Here is a 22,036-nt window from a genome sequence, read left to right on the forward strand (position 1 = left end):
GGTTCATATGGCCCTTCCTCAGGCTCAGAGGACATCACTTCCCCTTCCTCAAAGGAGTCACTTATGAAAGGAATCAGGGACATTGCTTGCACTGAATTCCCTTTGGCTGATAATCTTCTATACTCTCTGAAATCCATCTTCGTTTCCTTTGGAGCTCTAGGAGCTGAAGTAAAAGGAACTGCGTTTGTGCAGGGTGGAGCTGTGAAAGCTCTAAGTCAAGTCACTGGTCTGCTAATCTCGACAGGGAGTGCTTGGGAAGCAGAAGGAGCCCTTGCCTTCACAAATGCCTTAGTGATAAGAGAGGCACGGTCTGGCAAAAGAGTGGGAGGCAAGGTCACATCTTCCACAGATAATCTTGGAGCAGAGGGAGGAATAAGAGCAGAATTTCCTACCTCCCATGCAGACTTCTGTGCTGCTGAAATAACTCCTTCAAAAGAGCAGCTGACCGGCATTGAGAAGCAGAGTCCCGGATTGCTGAATGGCTGAGGTTCCTGGACAACAGAGACAAACTGGACCCATAAAAGTAGCTTGCGAAGGATGATCACAATGGGAACACTTCTTGCCTTTCTTCTGTTGCTGGTCCATTCTGGTTAACATCACAGACGTTGAGAAGAAGCAGCACGAGGAGTAGCGTGCAACTGCTTCCCAGTGAAGCAGAGAAAACTGGGAAGACGACAAGGCAGGACTGCAAGTAATGACGGCACAGTGCTATATGCAACATGATTGGTGCTGCTACCTGCCACTCAAGCAAAGCAAGGAACTACCTCTTTCTCCAGATGGATGCATTACAAGGGTACACAAACTTGCAGTGTAAAGTCAATGTCATATCACCCCAAATCAAATAATAAATATTAGTTATTATACAAGTATTAATAGACACCCACTATATGGCACTCGTTTAGCAACTGAATGCCGTCCTTGAGAAACAAGACATGCTTTTCACATGGAAAGTAATTTGGTGCACAGAGTTTTGTTCAAGTGCACAATCTTTCTAAAGACTTGGCTCATATAGCACCATGGAAAAGCACTTTATAAAGAAAAGTTTTATAAATCCCATTTTACCAATGGAGACACTGAGGCACAGGGAGGTAGAGTGATTTAGCCATGATGGACTTGTCTTCACAGGGAGACAAACAAGGTGTGTCCTTAACTCTTTGAATTCACTTGCTCAAGTTAACTAACACAAAGTAAAACCTTAGTGTCTCCAAGGTAAATCTATAGTTTTCACACAAGTTAGCAGGTCAAGGTAAATCCTAGGCTCCCCCATAGTCTAACTCAACTTGCTAACATGGGTGAAGACTAAACTGCATTGGCTTCACTAGGAGTTTACCTTGTGTTAGTTAACTCGACATAAAGAACTAAGGACATACATTTTTGCTTAGTGAAGAGACACCCGATTTCATTGGCAGAACCAGGAACAGAACACAGGCCTACCCCCCCTACACCTGGACCCCTCTGACAAGCCCCCAACACCCTGACCCCCACCCCACTGATCCCCAACCAGCTGCACCTGGACCTATACCGAATCAAGCCCCACTCTCCCAGCACCTGGACCCCCCACACACTACACCCCCACCACCCAGACTCCCCCACTGAGCCCCAACCACCTTCACCTGGATCCCCTGGAGAGTCCCATTGACCCTGCACCCAGACCCCTGGAATGAGCCCCTGTACATCCAGATTTCCCACTGAGCCACCTGCACCCAGATTGCCCCCCACAGAAACTTCTCACCCCACACCTGGATCCCTCCACACTGAGCCCCTCCACACTTGGATCCTGCTGGGCTGAGCCTGCCCACCCACACCTGGTACAGAGGGGCAGGGTCCAGGGGTGTTTCTGGGGCAGGCCCAGCCCTTGCACTGTGTCGGGGTCAGGTGCAGCCCCACTGCGAAGTCCCTGTACCGGGGAGGTGGGGGCTTCAGGGTGATCTCCCACCTCAATGCAGCCAGTGGCCTGTGCTCCCCACTGCCATGCTGGAGCCACATTTATTTATTGACAAATAAAATTTGCAGAATTTTTAAATAATGTGCGCATAATTTTTTGGTGCGGAATTCCCTCAGGAATATCCCTGGCATAGTTTTACCTATTTTTTTTACTGCCACTCAAGACACCTTAAATAAAACACATTAGTTACCAGGCATATAATTATCTGGGAAGTGATAAAATTAGGGCAATTTGGAAAAATATAAGTAAATAAAAGATATTATGGAAATGTTGCCGATCTCGGCTTAACTTGTAAAAAAAAAAATATTCCAGTAAGACACTCCCATTCAAAACATTTCAGTCTTACCCACTTTCATCTAAAAATGTGAAGGCCGAGATACTCTACAAGAGTGATATGGAGCAATCAGCTTGAGACATCAAAAGAGTTCTCATTTTCAAAACCTGGGGGCTGAAAAGCAGATCCATGTAAAAATGTCTCAAGTTTGGTACCCAAAAATCACTAAGAGACATTGAAAAACTAAGAAAAAATTCTTTGCAGAGTTCTTGTTCCACCGTTTCTTATATTACTTAATTACCCTCTCTACCCATCCCCTTTTACCTTTCCATTCTCCATTCACCCACCCCACCTGGATTAACCTTCCAAAGGTGTTTACTTAAAATTTTCCATCTCTGGGGATGTGTATTACTGAAGGGAAAAAAAAATTAAGTCTATAATAGATGGAAGAGACAACTCATTTCCTTCCCTCGTTCCTCACACTATATGTTAAAATTAAGTGAAAAATTTAACAACAGGAGTTGAAATTTTCTCTCACATGGAAACCTAAATGCATTGACAGAAGTGTACTCAGAGACCAAGGGAACTATAGAGTTAAATGCTAAAACCCAAAAATAGAATAAAAAACCCCAAATCCCTCCAACAGTTCACTAGCTATCTAGACATCACTTCTGTATACTGTGGGCCTGATCCTCAGCAGGCATAAATCAGCACAGTTTCGTGTCCCGATCCAAGGCATGTACATTATACACTCCATATTCCACTAGATGGTGCAATGATACAACTACACAAGTCAGGACACCGACTCTCTCATATGCAGAGTTATGTTGGAAACTAGAAGTGTGTGTATGCGTGTGTGTGTGTGGGGGGGGGGGTAATACGTTGAAGATAACAACAAAGCAGATTTGGCGCAGAATAACTTGGATTTGGATAATTTGGTTGGATTTTTCTGCATATTATTTTTGGCCAGAATACCTCAATATGGTGCTAGTGCAATGATAATTTTCCTTAATTATCTCTGCAACAGAGTGGACTCGAAATATAGCTGAGTGAATAGCGTATTATAAAATTATTCAAGCTATATTCCAGAAAAAGAGGCCAATCTATGAACTTTTCTTCTTATTTCTCTACCTAATATTCCTCCAGATTGATAAAAGAGCACTTAGAATGGATAGTAAAATACTAGAGCGTGACTACATTTAATCTGAATAGATAAAATAAATAGAAAGTCATCTTTTTTGGACTAATCTGCAGATTTTGCTACATATTTTTGGGCCAAAAAAAATAGTGGCTATAATTTAATGGTGAGGTTTTCACAAGCTTCTAAGGATTTAGGAGCACTAGTTCCACTGGTAGACAAATGGGACTGTGCTTCTAAATCGCTCTGGTACTTTTGAAAATCCCACTCTATATTTTTGAAGTGGCTTTCATCCAGCAAGCTCTCAAGTCCCATATTTATCTCTCCTTTGTCATACTACGTATGGCTGGAGCCCAGGCTCTAAGCCATGCATATGTAAGTCGTACCAGGGCTGCCCAGAGGATTCAGCGGGCCTGGGGCAAAGCAATTTCGGGGGCCCCTTCCATAAAAAAAAAGTTGCAATACCATAGAATACTATATTCTCGTGGGGGCCCCTGTGGGGCCCGGGGCAAATTGCCCCACTTGCCTCCCCCCTTGGGCGGCCCTGAGTCGTACAGGGTACACTGCAAAAAAGACCCATGGCAGGGAGTCTCAGATCCCGGGTCAACTGACTCGGCCTTGCGCTATGGGGCTAAAAATAGCAGTGTAGATGTTCAGGCTTGGGCTGGAGCACAGGCTCCAAGATAGGGATGCCAACTTTCTAATCACACAAAACCAAACAACCTTGCCCCGCCCAGTCTCCAAGGCCCTGCCCCCATTCACTCCATCCCCCCTCCCTCCATCGCTCGCTCTCCCCAACCCTTACTCACTTTCACCGGGCTGGAACTGGGGTGGGGATGGGGGTTGAGGACTCCGGCTGAGATGCGGGCTCCAGGGTGGGGTGAGACATGAGGGGTTCAGGGTATGGGACGTGGCTCCAGGCTGGGGCAAGGGTGCGGGAAGGGGTGAGGGCTCTGGGATGAGGCCGGGGATGAGTGGTTTGAAGTGTACGAGGGGGCTCCCATCTGAGGGGTTTGGCGTGCGGGAGGGGGCTCAGGGCTGGGGCAGGGGGTTCGGGCTCTGGGGCTTACCTCAGGTCCCAGTTGGTGGCGCAGTGGGGCTAAGGCAGCCGCCCCCGCAGCTCCCATTGGCTGCAGTTCCCAGCCAATGGGAGCTGCAGAGCTGGCACATGGAGTGAGGCAGCGTGCAGAGCCCCTGTGGCCAACCCTGAGCCTAGGAGCCGGACATGCCTGCTGCTTCCGGGAGCCGTGCAGAGCCAGGGCAGGCAGGGAGCCTGCCTTAGCCCCACTGCACTGCCGACCAGACTTTTAATGGCCCAGTCAGCTGTGTTGACCAGATCCACCAGGGTCCCTTTTTGACCGGGCATTCTGGTTGAAAACTGGATGCCTGGCAACCCTACTCCAAGACCCAACCTCCCCTTACTGGGTTCAGAGCCCAGGCTCTAGCACAAGCCCGAATATCTACACTGTTATTTTTAGCCCCATAGCATGAGGCTGAGTCACTTGACCCAGGCTCTGAGGGGGAAGTCTGCACAGGGATAAAAAAACCTGCGGCTGGCCTGGGTCAGCTGACTCAGGGAGTGGGGCCTCAGGCTGCAGCCTGAGCTCTGGGATTCTGGATTACATTTAAACTAAATACTCAAACTCAATACTTTAAACAAATTAAAAACAAAACAAAACACCTCACCCCACCACAAAACCATGACCTGAAAGGGTTCCTACTTCTAACTGTAAGCTTGTAAAGCAACTTTTACCTTTTGAAAGAGACCCTGTTCCTACCAACACTTACACACAGGGAATAACTTTACCTATGGGAGTAGTCCCATTGAATTCAAGTGCTTACAGGGTTTGGGCCTTGGTCTTCATTCTTACCATGAACATGTGAGTTTGTACCTGGGGGTGCAGGCAGAAAAAAGTAGCAATGAAAACAGAACTCTGGGCATTTAAAATCTGAGCCAATACCTGGGCAGTAGTTCTTCAAGTTAAGAAATTCACATACAATCTTGCACCCAATTTGGAGGAGAAAGGGGAAAAAAGACTGAGTCAGATTTTTATTTCAAAAAGAATTGGAAAATGGACATTACTTCCAAAACAGCGGAATTCTACTGTGTGTATATGTGCATCACATACCAGCACAACAAATACCCCATGCCCATGTCAATATAAATAAACTATTTTACACTGGAAAAATGGAGCAGGTTGTATCCAAATATAGCTGTGGTGGACACAGATCACACCTACCAGAAACTTTAAAAAGCCGTGACAAAAATGTGGCTTACTTTGTTGCAGTGGCAGGTCAACCCTCAATATCTCATACATTGTATTTCTTCAAGACTCTAACCAAGAACCATTACAGAATCGTGCTGTAATTGTTCCTCTATTTCCCCCAGCAGGAAATAACAAATTGTTCAAAATCTAGACGTGGAACAACTTCAACTAAAAAAAAAAGCAGCAGAGTTTCAGCCAATAAAAAATTATATCCTGTTTTAAAAAATAGAGCCAAAATATTTTACGTTCGTTATCTTTTATAGAGGCTCATTTCTTCCTCTTGAGAAATAAGCCTCTGGGAACTAAAACATTCCCTTTTCAAAATTTTGTTCCTTTGTGTATGGTGGCTTATCATCAGAGAAAAAGGGAGGAACTGATTGTCATAAGTATCCTGAGAGGTACAGGATCACTCCTGTGAAGGCAGTAGTAATTTTACAATCTTGGGCATGTTTATTTATGTCCCCATCATGCTGTTGCAGTTGTACAGAAAATGAAGAGCCTGCTTCTTGAGATTTGGGCATGCCAGGTAATACAATATTCAAATGGCTAAAGATCTGACAAAATTAATAGCTTGGCTTCCTCTTTTTTCCTTCTGAATATAGTGATGAGTTGGCAAAGCTTCAAGATATCTGGAAAGATTTCCTGGAAATTAAATACACTCTAATGTGTGTTGGAAAATAAATTAAGCCCCTTAAGTAAAAAAGGGGAAGATCTAAGATTTTTTTTCTTTATTTCTGTTTCCTCTTTCTTGATATTCATCCTTACCTATATCTCATCTTACACCACTTATACAGAATAGTATAGTATAAATCTCATTTTAAATGTACTGCAACAAGGTTGCATGATTGAAAGGACACCATAAAATTCAAGTCTAGTTAAATTAAAACAAATGTTAAAAGCAGTTTCAGTTACTCCCTGTGTCTCCCTGTCAATTCTTGTGGTTTCACAAGTATATTTTCTAATTTTTAACATTGTTTTACTCTCCCTGTTGCTGCATAAGAGACCCACACACAAAAAATGTGAAGATAATTTAAGGCCCCCGTCCTGCAAACACTTTCACACAAGCTTAACTTCAAGCAGGAATGTAGTCCCATTTAAGTCAGGATGTAAAGTTAAGTACCCGGCATGTGTTTGCAGGACCAGGGCCTAACTGATCAGGGAAAACAGCAAAACGGATTGCACAGAGTACTGACAAGTGCACAAAAGTAAACAAACTAAGACAGAAATAAGGACTTTTCCACCTCCCAACTATTTTATTCATTGACATCGTATATGTTACTTGTTACAAGGGCAGGTAAACATGTTCAAACAGGAGAAGGTTTTTTAAACAGATGCTATCCTTGCATATAAATAAAAACAAACATGCCTCAGTTAATAGAATAGCTCATGGGTGTCCATGACCCACAACAGTAGTTTAGATTCTTCTTGCTCAATTGGAATGATATCGACTCCAGAACTAGATTTTCTTGCACAATGAGAGTACCATTATATTATGCCTTAAATAATAAACAAAATAATCAATGTTCCCTCCCCTCAAACAAATCAATATCCAATACTTTAAGCACTAAAACTATAGCCAGCACTAGCACATTCATTGCTAGGATAAAAACCAGGCAGGTCAGCATTTATACCTAATCATCCAGTCATAACATAAGACAATTCAAAACAATTGTCAGTTTTTCAGTTTGGTCTCAGCCAAATTAGATTTTCTTTTCCCATTAACATTTCTCTTATCCTTTGTTCTAGCTTTATTAACAGAAGAATGATAGGCCATACCCTTCCAGGCATTACTGTTGTTATAAAAGTGTTCCCCTGTAGCAATAAGAAACAGATTATAATCAGTCAGTTTAGCTCTCTTTTCTTGGAGGATAAAAGCGCACAGAACAATCTCAAATTCTATATGGTTTGGACAGTCTTTATTTTAAAGTGTTCAAAGACCAACGTCCACCACGCCTCTCCCCCCCCAATACTACATACTCACCCCAGAACTTAGGGTCACAACACAGTTCTCTCCAAAATATACATACCACATGCGAGGCAGTACCCCAATCACATAGCATAGGTAAAGACAAAATTTTAGTCTCAACTTTGTCAAACTTGAAGGTTCTCTCTTTTGCTCAAATAATTCATACCTTTGGAAGAAAATAATTCTGGCATTTTGACTGCCAGTATTAAATTAATTTGTTAATGTCTTTATACGTACTTCAACATGGCCAATTAAAATAATTATGAACCATGGAAGTACACTAAGTCACCTCGCAGAGAGGTGAATTAGAGCAATAGCCACAAAAAACTTCTGCTATTTTTGAGAATTCAGACACTGACCTCTTTGTCTATTGTATCAACCACTGTAAACTGTTTGCGCTGCAATTGTTAGATCTTGGCAACAGCAGGCGAGGTCTAGGCAAAGGAAGAAGATAAAATTGTGAATGTGTCAGTGTGTGAGTTTGATACATTAGCAAACTCTTCACCAAACTGCTAGTTTCCATTGGTCAGCACATTCTGCAACTATCCGCTCTGCTGCTCTTTAACTGCTTCCTGAATTTTCATCTCTTCCTTGGCCTCATCTCACATGGATTATGTGATCTGTGGCCCATCAAATCAGTAGTTCAGGCCCCCCCCAAAATCTCTCAGTTAGCTCTACTTTTCCTCCAAAGGTGTCTCAGGGGCTTGCTCTACACATGCTTCACTGGGATTGCATATGGGGAGTCAGCAATGAACCTGACTCAGTCATTCATCAATTTAAACATCCACCTGGCTTCTGATGAACCAGTCCATGTTTACAAATTGAGAATTCTCAAAGTGGTGAAAGTTGAGCCTGGTTTTACTTACACACACACACACACACACACACACACACACACACACACACACACACTAACTAGGTTTTGATTACACTGACTAAAAGCTAGATTGGGACCAAGCCCACCCCATACTTGATCACGTTACCCCTCATCAAGGCTATAGGTGCGGGGGCTTGGGAAAACAGGGTCTGCATGCCAGGTACTTGCACTCCTCCCAAGCAGGTGGGCAGAGAAAGGATGAAGGGCGTGGAGCTTTGATTTTGCCCAACCTCCTATTCAACATGCCAGCTACCATGAAGCAGGGGGATTAAGTGAACCACACCCTATAAAGAGCTGTAGTAAGTTAACTTTCTCCCCCATGAGCAAAGGGGAGCAGAAAAGGACCCATAACTATATTTCCTCCCCAGGGTCCCTCCTGGAGCAGTGAACCCACATTTCTATCCTACATTGAGCCTTTAGGGTAGGTAAGAACTAAATCTTCTGAGACAGCATCATAGGAGCAGCCGGTTTACCAATTTAAAATTATGTTGATCCTTAAACTTACACACATTTAATGTTAGGACTCTAAAAAAAATAAATTACTTCAAGGGTTGCCTCCATTTGAGTGAGCTTACGACAATATTCCGTGAGAGGCTGTGAGGGCAACTCACCTACATGCTCACTCTGCCAACAGCCTCCTTAGTGCTTTTGGATCAGAGAGAGATAAGAGTAACGTAACAAAATGGAAAATTCTTGGATTTTCCACTCCCTTCTCAAGGGATTGGAGAGAAGGGCAAGGGAGGGTAAAGTTCCCTACTAATGGCAAGAATTTTATCCTGCCCATCTCTGGACTGGAATGTTACATTATTTTCTGTTTGATCATCTTCTCTGGGCTGTCTTTTCAATCAATGTTAGCTAAGCCTTACTTACACTGGGTAGAACCTATTCACATCAGTAGTATGGGACTACTGGCATGAATAACTACTTCTCCCCAGGAATTAGGGTTCCAAAATCAGGCCCTGAGAATATTAAAATGACATGACTAGGGGAAAAGTGGAAATCACAGTGCCTTTCATTTGACAAACCAAAAAAGTACAGCATTTATACACAATTTTGAAGAATGTAATCCTCTGGCCTCAACCCCACCCCTGGAACTATGAAGCAGAATATTATCAGTGAGGAGTATCTCTGATGCAACAGTCCTTGATAAGAAAGGCTGATTATAAAAATAAAAATATATCCTGTTTGAGCTAATGCACACACAAAAATCTGATAACTCAGTAAGTGGCCCAACAGAAGTGCAGCCAAACAAATTAAACATTTGGCCAAGAACATACATAATTCCATGCTAAGTAATATTTTTGGAAAGTTGGAAGTGTTTGAAAACAGAAGTTTAGAATGAAAATGTCTTCTCAACTATGACTGTAGCCAGGGCCGGTGCAACCACTAGGCGAACTAGGCGGCCGCCTAGGGCGCTTAGTGGTTGAGGGTGCCTAAAAGCCCGCTCAGGTGAGGAGGTGGAGTGGAGGTGAGCTGCGGCGGGGGGTGGGGGGGGCGGGCACAGGGAGGGCCACTGAGCACACAGGCCCCGCTCTAATTCTCCTCCAATCGGCGCCGCAAGCCTGGGAGGGGAGGAAAATTAGAGCGGCGCCGGCATGCTCAGTGGAGGAGGCGGAGCCGAGGTGAGCTAGGGCGGGCTCCCCGGGCGGGGTTAGCTTCCGTGGGGGGGGGGGTTCCCCGGGGGGGGGGGGGGGCTGGGGGGGGGGGGGGGGTGGCGCAAGGTGAAAGTTTCGCCTAGGGTGCAAAACTTCCTTGCACCGACCCAGACTGTAGCATCACTATAACAACAATATGATAAACTGAACAATAAACATAGTTCACATGCTTGTGTTAAGCTAGTTATAGAAATGTAAGGTTTCAGTGGCATCTGAATGCAAGACTGTACTTGTTACATACCCTATTGATTTGCTGAGCTATCGTCATGGTAATAATATAAATAATTGTTTAAAAATAAATTGATATTGCAGAACATCTAAAAGTGTCCCTATTTTTACCTCTAGAATAGCTCAACTAGATTATTGCACGTGAAACTGAGGGTTATCCATAAAACCATTTAATGGTGGAACCAAGATATTTCACGTCTCCTGAGATAGGTCCATCTCAAATAAATATTCTGAATTACGCAGAAGAACCCTGGCCATTAGACGACAACAAATAATTTCACAATAGCAGACAGATTTTGCAGTGTCAGCTTTGGAACAGAGAACAAGGTGTAATTTGAGCCAACTGCTGAGCCTGGAAGCAAGCAACACAGCTTTAAAAAAAAAAAGCCAATTTACTTCTCACAGATCTCTTTGTGAAGCCTGGTATGACAGCATAACTGGATGACCCAAGTACCCCCTGACAAGCACATGAGACACTCAAAATTTCTCAAGCTTCATAAGTGACATTTTACCAGATAAGAGCCTTTGAAATGCCTTGTCAACACAGACTGAAGAAGAGAGAGTAAAGGGAAGACTAACATCATATATTGCATATGTACATTATTTAAACTATAACTGAATAATATATATGCATCTCACTTCTCGCAGCTATATCAAGAAACCATTAGGTCAAGACTATCTTGCCATTAATCTCTTTTGTTGCTGTTGACTGTATATCAACAGGACATCTTTTAAGGCACACATATTGTGGAGGGCTGCTGATGAAGCAAATATTGATAGTGGTATGTTTTTGGAAGATGAAGAAATTGGCTCATTTTTGTGCTGCCTGGTTATTTGGTATTACCTCTCTATTTATTTTATTTTTAAAGTCTTTGACAGAGGATCTGGAGAATTCAGAAAGGCACTTCCTGCTATTTTATAAATCTAAATAAATATATATCATTCATACATACCAAATCATACAGTGGAAGCTACGGGCATGAATTCATGAGCAGAATTTTCCTCTATGATAGGTATTTACAGAAAGATGTAATCAATGCTGGTAGGAAAAACACAGAACTCTGAGTTTATGTCTGGCAGGTGAAAGTATTTTCAAAATACTGTTTTAAAATGAATGTATTTGTATTGTAAGTCCACCTATTAATTCTGTCAGTGATTTAGGATTTTGAACAACTTTTTCAAAGAGATAGTTCAGTTAATCTGAAAGGAAATTTTAAAAAATTCTACAATATCATTTACATAAAATCCCAATGAAGTTGCCTTACCACTGATGTACAAAGACCTTAATATGTTTGAAAAGCGCTCTGGTGCCTCTATTGTTTTCTCTTTTCTCATGACTCATTGTTAGAAATACCTGGGCACTGTGGCCACCTTTTCTCTTTTTTAAATAAAGATCTTCAAAGGACAAGATATATGCATGAAACTACGAAAAGAAAATTTCAGATAAATTCTTTTTAGATTATTTTAAAGAACACAAAATGGAAAGATGATGCCTAAGATGCCTTTTTTTCTAAGAGAAAAGTTATTCTGTCCACTAATAACCAGCATATGAGCAGGGCCGGCTCTAGGATTTTTGCCGCCCAAGGCAAAAACAATTTTGGCCACCTTTCCCCCCCCCCCTTTTTTTAATCCCCCCCCCCCGGCCCCACCTCAACTCCGCCCCTTCCCTGCCTCCTCCCCCCAGGCTCTCAAGCCTAGGAGGGAGGGGGAGAAGCGGCGCCCGCACCGCGGCCACTCGGAGTCTCCCCCTCCCTCCCAGGTTTGAGAGCCTGGGAGGGAGGGGGAGCAGCGGCGCGCGAAACGGCAGTTTTGCACGCTGCGGCCGCTCGGGATCTCCCCCTCCCTCCCAGGTTTGAGAACCTGGGAGGGAGGGCGAGTAGCGGCGCGCGAGCAGCAGCAGCAGTGGAGGTGAGCTAGGGCGGCTGGGCCACATTTTTAGGGGCGGCATTCTGGCGCCGGCCATGCCACCCCTAAAAATGTGCCGCCCCAAGCACCAGCTTGTTTTGCTGGTGCCTAGAGCGGGCCCTGCATATGAGGAACATAATTAACAATGAGTTTTTAAAATATCATAAGTTAATATGCTCATGAAAGGTGTCAGATTGACTGCACTGGAGAGTTTTATCCTCTGTCCACAGAATGGGACAACAGAAACACAAGCCTCCGAACATATTTTAAAACCATCACCTTAATGGGCAAGAGGGTAGCTCAATCCTTCCATTCTTTCTGCTGGTTATAACGATAGTTTGGTGACATGGGAACCTGCGGTTGGACTGAGACCAACCACCATTACTTAGTGTCTGCCATAAGTCATTATGGTGCTGTGCTGGATTGGAATGATGAGAAACTTTGTATCCCTGAGCCATCTAGTCCCTTCCTGCTATATATAAAACAAAGAGAGAGTGCAGTGTATTCAAAGAGTGACTGGCTTTCTAATCATAACTATTTCAAACAGCCTCTTCATTCAATGGATACCTGACAGTATCAAATTTTCCTCTGATGTTGACTCCACATCAGATACTGAAGGCAAAGAAAGTTTGTGGCACAGTGCAAATAAAGACAAAGGGTGAAATCCTGGTGCCACTGAAGTCAATGGAAGTTTTGCCACAGAATTCAACAGCTCCAGAATTCTACTCACACCAATGAAAGCAGTACTAAAATTTGTATCCATTTTATTAAACTCTTAATCTTTCTCTCCCATCAAACCCTAATTTGACAGTAAATCTCACAATTACACTTAAAATCACTAGTCTAGCTTTGTACATGCTGAGCTCTGAAAATATGAGGACAACGGAAGTGGATTTGGTCCTCCCTGAACTCTGGTCAGTTACAGCTAATCAGTGTTGAAGAATTTCACCAGAAGTTAAATAAGCGTCAGCAATATACATGTAGTCTTTCTACAAATATAGGCACAGTTTCCTCCTTGTGCTGACATCCTCTCTTGTGTTGAGTGTGGGATGGGCATAAGGGAGCAAGTTTCACATCCTTGATTCTCGTGATGCATTTGCTCCAGCCACAGCCCATCCATGTAAATTAGAACAGTTTTGGGGCTGCTCTAACTTACCCCAGTTGGTGATGATCTCTAAGGGACCATGCCAGTTATGAAATGGTGTAGCACAGATGCGGTCTGCCCCTTCCCTAACTTGTGTCCGACACCACAGCTTGGGGGAAGTTGGTGTGGTAGTTGGGTATGTGGGGTTTATGCCAGCTGAGAACTCTTCTGCAATCTGCTCTAGAGAAATTCTCAGTTGGCCAGTTAGGGCCACATTCTGCCATCTAAATAGTTTGAAGTGGCTGGAAAAGAGAGAAACTGTTCCATGATTCCCTAAATTAATGCAGAACTCCACAGGCCCCCTTAACACCTTGAACATGTGGTATTATTAGGTAAAATAATTCATGTAGCAAAATGGTTTCCTTACATGAAAAAAAAAATCAAAAATCTGAATTCTCACAGGCTGAATTCTGTGCTTTCAGAACTGCTCTACAGCAGTTAATCAAAGTTTTCCAACACAGAACTTTTTTCTGAGATTTAAGGGTGGGCTATTGAGCTGAATCTCATCATAGAATGTCTTATTCCAGGAATAACTTCATTTTTTACACTGAAAATATGCACAATTGTTTTATTTATTTTAAGTGAGAAAGTAATCATTGTGCACAGTGCCAATCTCTAGATTTCAGATCCCAGGGCTACCAGAACAGACACTGTGGCTGTGCAAGGTCAAGCTTCAACACTCACCTTGATCTGTGTAGCTCAAATCGAGCCTAGAGGGACACAATCGAGCCTAGAGGGACCACTCCTAGGGATAAGATAATCAGTCGGTTTTCACAAGGGCTTATATATCTATATTCAGTCTAGCAGCACAGGTAACTCTAGTTATTTCTGTTACAGTGGCCCCCAGAGACTCCACATCAAGATTGTGCTAGGTGCTGTACAGACATATTGTGAAAGATCATCTCTTCTACCAAAACGACAAACTTGATTTTGAAAGTTGAAACAGGTGGGTGCAGCAGACGACAAAGAGAGTAGGATGGGGAGAATAGGGTAACAGTAATGGGAGCACAGCATTACACAGATTACTTATGTATATAATTTGAATGTTTCAAGGGTGGTTTTTATTTTATTTTTTTAAAACAGGAAAGAAAACTGAATTATAGTTTATGTGACAGCTGATGTGTGTCCACATTACTATACTGACATATTATATACTTATTAAAAACAAAATACAAATCCTACCACAAAACATACAGGAAATGGTCTGAGACTACCAACTGATTCCACAAATCACTAAACAAGTTACTTTTTATTTACTGTGGCCGTTGGTCATATTTTAACTGGGGAACTAGAGATAAGAAACTGTATTTCACACTAATAATCACCTGAGCCCCCCAAGTCCCACAATCCATGTATACTAAAAACAAAAAAGAAATTTAATTGTACAACACTTAAGTCAGTTATTTTAGTTCAGGAGAGTGCAAAAAAAGCAAATACTTTTGCATGAAATGTGTAAATTATTTTCTTTAAAAAAAAAATAAAGTTAATGGCTTACATGTACAGTAGTTCTCTACTCCCAGTAAGAACTATTTTTGTCCAGAGCACAAATAATATGTTTAAAAATATAGAATGCATGAAGTCAAGCAATTGAAGTTGAATCTCAGACCAAAAAACAAACAAACCATAACATATTTTAGAGCATTCCAGGAAGGATGTTAATTACAACAAAGCTCATTAGGGTTTGATTTAACTGAAAATCCAGGAGTTTCATAATCCTTCAACATTAACCCACGCTGCTGCTAAAGAGTTAGAAAACAGATCTACGATTGCTGGAGCAGAACAAATCAGCCTAACTCAGGCCCATAATAACTGGAAACGTTTTTTTCTCATATCCACAATTCCTCTCTGTTTGTATTGTTAAAAGCACCATGCAAACCTATAGTGCTATGAAATTAACAAAGCAAATGCATCCCAAAGAGAGTTTCACCACCAATGGGGGAGGAAAACAGGACCAGGGCAGCATTTATGTCAACAAAGGCAGGATATTGTTGTTACAAAAATTACCATTGTCAACAGTCAAGTAACTTTATAGTCAGCTTTTTATTCATTGAAAGACTTATTGCTATAGATGTAACTGTGCCTGCCAACTGAGAAAGTTCCAGCTACAGCAGGGCTGAGCAGATCAGCATCTCTGCTGTAGTCCCCTGAACTCCTTCCAGCTTCACAGAACCCCCTTAAAAGAGAGGGGGAGGGAGAGAGAAATTATGCCAAAACAGAGCACACTTACCCCGAGCCATGCTGAGAGCTCCCGCCCAGGGTACAGCAAGTGATCTCCTCCTCTGGCCAGCATCTCTGGGGTATCGCACTTGGGAGGGGAGATGCAGACACACCCCACCCCCACCTCCACCTCCCTTTTGGAGTGGCTTGTCTCTTGCACTTTGCTACTCTAAACAAACTCAGGCTCTTTGGGCCATAATTTCCCCGAGATCCCACCCCCAGAACCCCCCGCACCCTCACCTTCCCCTGGGACTGTTAATCCCAGAGCCACGATGCAACTGTAACTAACCCTTCCATCGCCAAGTGCGACCACCCTGGGGCAACACACTGTACTGTACGTCACTACCATTTTCTGTGCAGGGGTGTCGCTTAACCACATACATCTCCCTGTTTCACAGCAGCTTTACCCTACGGGGAAGTGGACAAAAGAAGCCTCCCTGAGCTGAATGGAAATCAGGCAGGAAGGGAAGTAGGGATGGGTTGAGGATATTTGTTACAGACCTGTTCCCTCCCCCCTGCAGGTCCAATTGGTTTGCTCCTGGTGGAACCCTGTGCAGCTCCCATTGTAACATTTCTTCTTCCCCCTTGGAAGTTCAGAGAGAGCCGCCTGCGGGGAATTAATTGTTCGCTTTACGCCTCACACGATGGGAGGGGGGAATTGAATTACCCATTCAATGCACCAGCTCCAGAAATGCTGCCCGCTTTCAGATCAGCTGACCCCATTTCGAAGGAAGTTTGCAAAGTAATTAGACTGCTGCGCACAGAGACATACTGTCCATCAAGCCCTGGCCCCTGTCACACACTGAAGCAAGAAGAATAGCTGAGTCAGAGACAGAGAAGCTACTCATGAAATCCCATGCCAATAATAGGACTTTGTACTATTAGAGCCACCCCAAAAGAGGACCTGAGAGCATTTCACAAACATTAACCAATTAAGCCTTACAACGACGCTGGGAAGTAAGGAAGTATTTTCATTCCCACTGGGTAGGGAAGTATTGTCATGCCTACTTCACAGATGTGGAAACAGGTACAGAGATGTAAAAGGACTTGCCAAAGATTAAAAGGGAAGTTTGTGGCCCTATTTTTAGCAGAATATTTACACTCACCATATGAAAAGCCTAATCTAAATTTGATTGGTTATTTATAGCTTATGGGTGTTGTTTTTTTAAATTACTAAGTCACTCAAAAGTTTTGGCACATCTCTAGTCTATAAAAACATTTCCCCATCTCTGCCTCCCTGAAAAACTCATTGTTTCCAGGACTTCCTTCCCATTGCCCAAAGCTCACTTTGAGTAGTCATAAATAGCATCCACTGACTGTAAATAAATTTATTCCTCTCCCCTTCCACATCAGGGTATTCCTGGTCTGGGGATTTCTGTTTTCCTGATTTGGATCATTATACCTCCCTATCTGGTAAAACTTCATTTTTGAGCAACCTATTCATATTCCCAGTGGCTAGCATCTGTGATATCCTTTTCTAGGAAGGATTAATACTTTTTATTAAGAGGGAAAAAAGCTATTATGTATTCAAGATCTAAATGGGAAGACAGTGACTTTTAGATGGGTAATAGCATTCCTGCAATAGTGTCTAATCTTTTATTATATATGTTTTAGACAATTTCTGAATAATTCACTGTTACCCTACTTTCCACAAAGTAATATCTTGCAACAGCAGAGATCTCAACATTATAGTTTTCGTGCCAAACAGATATGTTATGCCTGCTTAAGTGTAGAAAGTTTGATATTTCTTCCTAATAAAGTTTGTCATCTAAAAATGTTACTTTTCTCCCCATCCAGAACAAACACAAATAAAACAAACCAAAATGCTTTGCTCATGGGCTGCTGTTTTATATGTAAACTTTTACATTAATTCAGAAATTGAATGTGCTAGTACAAGGATAAGAAAAGCAAGCAAGGAGAAATCTATGGCCAGCAGAGTTCAGAACGGTCACAGGGCATGGCTCCACTCCTGCCTTCTTCCCTGCAGAAACTGTATGGACTCCAGTTGTTGTGCATTCACCATACCCTTTTATTTTATTTATTTCCCTCCACCATTTCTACAACAGCCCCTGTGAACAATCTATTTATAGCACCAACTGTGCTTTTTGGCCCTCTCCCCAGGACCTGAGGGGAACAGAGGTCTCCCACTCTTGAGGCCTCTGAGTTGCTGAGCTCAACTAGCCCTGATCCCCGCTCTCCTCTTTGGCATGTCCTTCCTGTCTCTTTATCAGCCTTGGTCTGATGGGGTAATTGGCTCCTTCGCCCATTTACCTGGCCAGCCCCGATTGTCTGATTACCCCCATCAGCTTTCTCAAGGGGAACTAATTAACATCTGGATGATTAGAGTGCAGGCTCACCAGTTCACCCACTGCACTATGTCACAGGACAAATAAGGAGTTTTAAGAATCCCAAGGATGGTATTGGTCCATTAGTAGATGGGAATGGTAGAATTCCCAATAATAATGCAGAAAAAACCCCCAAATATTTATTTAACACTTCTCTGTTCTGCATTGGGTGGGGGAACAGATAATATAGTCTCATCACATGCTGATGATAACACTCTGTTAATTCCACTAGTATCTCAATAGGATGTTAAACAGAAGCTACTAAAGTTAGACATTTTAAAATCAGCAGGTCCAGATAACTTGCATCCAAGATTTTAAAGAAGAGCTGGCCGAGGATCTCACTGAACCATTAATGTGGATTTTCAATAAGTCTTGAAGTACTTTTTTTTTTTTTTTTAAAGGGCAAAAGGGATGACCTGGGTAATGATAGGCCTGTCAGCCTGACATTGATCCTGGACAAGATAATGGAGTGGCTGATACAGGACTCAATTAATGAAGAATTAAAAGAGGGTAATGTAATTAATGCAAATCAACCTGGGTTTATGGAAAATAAATACTGTCAAACTAACTTGGTATTTTTTTAATGAGATTACAATTTTGGTCGATAAAGGTAATAGTGTTGACATAATATATTTAGAAGTCTTTAAGCCATTTGACTTGGTATCACACGATATTGTGACTAAAAAACTCAGATAACATAAAATTAACATGGCACACATGAAATGGATTAAAAAATAGCTAGCTGATAGGTTTCAAATTGTAATGGTAAATGGGGAATCATTATTGAGCAGGTGTATTTCCTGTGTGGTCCCACAAGGATCTGTTCTTGGCCCCTTATACTATTTAACATTATTAATCAATGACCTGAAAGGGAACATAAAATTGTCACTGATAAAGTTTGCAGATGACAAAAAATTGGGAGAGTGGTAAATAATGAATAGGACAAGTCACAGATACAGAGCACTCTAGATCACTTGGTAAACTGTGCATGAGCAAACATGGGTTTTAATACAGCTAACTGTAAATGTATAAATCTAGGAACAAAGAATGTAGGCCATACTTACAGGATGGGGGGGACTCTATCTTGGAATGCAGTGACTCTAAAAAAGACTTTGGGGTTGTGATGGATAATCATCTGAATACAAGCTCTTAGTGTGATGATGTGGCCAAAACAGCTAATGCAATCCTTAGATGCACAAACAAGGGGATCTAGAGTAGGAGTAGAAAGATTATTTTACCTCTATTATAGAGCTGGCGCTAGGCATAAGCAGACTAAACAACTGCTTAGAGCACAGAGCAATTCAAAGGGGCCACCTATTAATTATTAGTATGTGGGGTGGGGGCAAAATATTCCTGCTTCGGGTCCCCAGTTGGCTAGCACCGGCACTGCCTCTATATTTGCCGCTGGTGCAACCATTGCTGGAATAATGTGTCCAGTTCTGGTGCCCACAATTCCAGAAGGATGTTGATAAATTGGAGAGGGTTCAGAGAAGAGCCAGAAGAATGATTAAAAGGATTAGAAAACATGCCTTACAGTGATAGACTCAAGGAGTTCCATCTATTTAGCTTAACAAAAAGGTGGTTAAGGGGTGACTTGATTACAGTTTATAAATATCTACATGGGGAACAAATATTTAATAATGGGCTCTTCAATGGAGCAGATAAAGATATAACATGATCCAATGGCTGGAAGTTGAAGCTAGACAAATTTAGACTGGAAATAAGGCAAACTTTTAACAGTGAAGGTAAATTAGCCATTGGAACTATTTACCAAGGATTGTGGTGGATTCTCCATCACCAACAATTTTTAAATCAAGATTGTATTTTTTCTAAAAGGTTAGCGTTAGAAATAATTATGGGGAAGTTCTATGGCCTATGTTACACAGGAAGTCACAGGTTTCTCAACCCATGTGTGGGGACCAAAATTGGGTTGCCAAAATATTTCAAAGGGTCATGTGGCAGCAGGGCTGTAACCAGGGCAGGGTGAGCTGGCCAGCCACCCAGGGCGCAAAGCTGGGGGGGGAGGGCGGGAAGAGAGAGACAGACAGACAAAAACATGAAAAAAATTGTAGGGGATAAAAGCCCTGCAGCAAGCATAGTATTGCCACCCTTACTTCTGCCCTGCTGCTGGCAGCAGCGCTGCTTTCAGAGCTGGGCTCCCGGCCAGCAGCCTCCATTCTCTGGCCACCCAGCTCTGAAGGCAGTGCTGCCACCACCAGCAGCGCAGAAGTAAGGGTGGCAGTACCATACCATGCCTAGTTATAGCACTGCGTGGCAGCTCCTGTCCCATGTGGCTGTCTGGGCTCGCCTCCCTGCTCCAGGGACTGCAACTTCTGGGGTCCCAGCACCACTCAGGTTTGGCCCAGCCGTCATGACAAAAGCAGTCTGAGTAGGGTCCTGAGCCCAAAAAGATTGAGAACCATTGGACTAGATGATCACAATGGACCCTTCTGGCCTTCAAATCTATGAGAAGGATGTAGATCAGCAGTGTTTATAGAACACAAAGCTAAAGCTGGTATGGTCTGCAGAGAAAGAGCATATTTTCTCGACAGTATATTCAGAAGCTTGCTGAAACTAGAAAGGAATGTACAGAAGCTTTGAAAAGAGGGAGTCTGATAGAAATCACACTGCTTGAATCAGAAAAAGGGACTGTAATTTTCTCTCTCCAGCTCTATCATTCAACCACCAGAACAACGCAACTCCAGGAGGATGGGGCAAGAGTTGGTTGCAAAGAACTAAAGCTTCAAAAAAATTGCTTCCCCCCCATGCCTACCCCAGACAGAGAGGCCTGCCTGTGCATATAAGATGCACAGATAAGGGAAGAGAAGACAACAGCTGAGTAATACAGGGAGCGTACAGATGTAATAACACTTTAGAAAAGTGCAAACAGCATATTACTTTGTTTGATGTATGCACATGCTTACAGAGAAAACAATGGAGGATTTCCTGTACACCAGGGGTTCTCAACCTTTTTCTTTCCGAATCCCTCCCAACAACATACTGTAAAAACGCCACCGCCCTGCAAGGGGCAGGGGCGGCTCCAGGCTTCAGCTGCGGGTGGTGGTGGTGGAAGGGCTCTGGGTTTCAGCTACAGGTGGGAGCTTCTGCCCCACAGGGCTGAGGGGGGTCTGGAGGACTTGGGGCTTCTGCCCCATGGGGCGGGGGGTGGCGTGGGGCTTCTGCTGGAGCTCTGGGGTTCTGCCCCACAGGCAGGGCCGTAGCAACAAAGAACGTGGCCCCCTCCGAACATATGTCCGGGCGGGGCCCCTTACAATGCAGAAACTGGAATGCGGTATTTATTTTGCCACTTTTAGGGGCCCCCTTCCTTGCGGGGACCCCTCCGGTCGGAGGGTACGGAGGGCGCTCGCTACGCCTCTGCCCACAGGGAGCCAGGACTCAGGCCTTCTGTCCGGGGGAGCAGGGGGTGCTGAGGGTCAGGGCTTTAGCCCCACAGGGCGGGGCTCAAGACTCCAAGCTTCAGCCGCCGGGTACTGGGGCTCAGGGTGGCCCTGCTTGGCAGACCCCCTGAAAAGGCTCACAGACCCCCCAATAAGCGGTGGACCCCGGCTGAGAACTGCTGCTGTACACCAAGCCTTGTAACCCAATTCTTCTCTAGTTCAGTCTCCCGACCCTTCTTTCTAAACTACCCTTCACAGAGAGCACTGCTATGCAGCAGCACCCTGAAAAGGCAAGATTTGTAATGAGGACTTAAATTCAGAACACACACTTGTCTTCAGCTCGTTCCATTGCAGAACAACAAAGCAGAATTGCAGCCAAATGTTTTATAGAAGCAATGTCCAATCTTTTCATCCTGAGGGCCAAACTTATTTCAGGAGGCCCATCGTCCCCATCTCTCATTTTCTTAGGGTTACCATACGTCCGGCTTTTCCCGGACATGTCCGGCTATTTGGTAATCAAACCCCCGTCCGGGGCGAATTTCCAAAAAGCCGAACATGTCCAGGAAAAATACTCCCTGGCTTACCTTAGAGCGGGCGCCGGGAGCTGCTGTGCTCCCTGAACTCCTGGGCTCTGTAAGCGCCAAGCTGCCCGAGCGCTACCGGCTTCGGGCAGCCCC

The 22,036-nt window shown here is 43.5% G+C and overlaps 1 protein-coding gene across 6 annotated transcripts in view; it reads right to left on the bottom strand.

Moving 5' to 3' along the window:
• TJP2 (tight junction protein 2) overlaps window positions 1-22,036 on the bottom strand; it is a 91,035-nt gene that overhangs the window by 38,214 nt on the left and 30,785 nt on the right. For 2 of the 6 annotated variants that reach the window (XM_024200160.2, XM_024200155.3), the window contains exon 1: window positions 15,627-15,672. The exons of 3 other annotated variants lie outside the window; for them this stretch is intronic. The gene's annotated coding sequence lies outside the window, so the exon portion shown is untranslated. Of the gene's footprint in view, window positions 1-7,949; window positions 8,025-15,626; window positions 15,673-22,036 lie in introns of those variants that run through there. One more of the 6 variants, XM_026652378.2, reaches the window with a different exon arrangement.

This window comes from Terrapene carolina, unplaced genomic scaffold (assembly GCF_002925995.2).
Source record: "Terrapene carolina triunguis isolate 2854851 unplaced genomic scaffold, T_m_triunguis-2.0 Scaffold113, whole genome shotgun sequence".
Taxonomy (NCBI): Eukaryota; Metazoa; Chordata; order Testudines; family Emydidae; genus Terrapene; species Terrapene triunguis.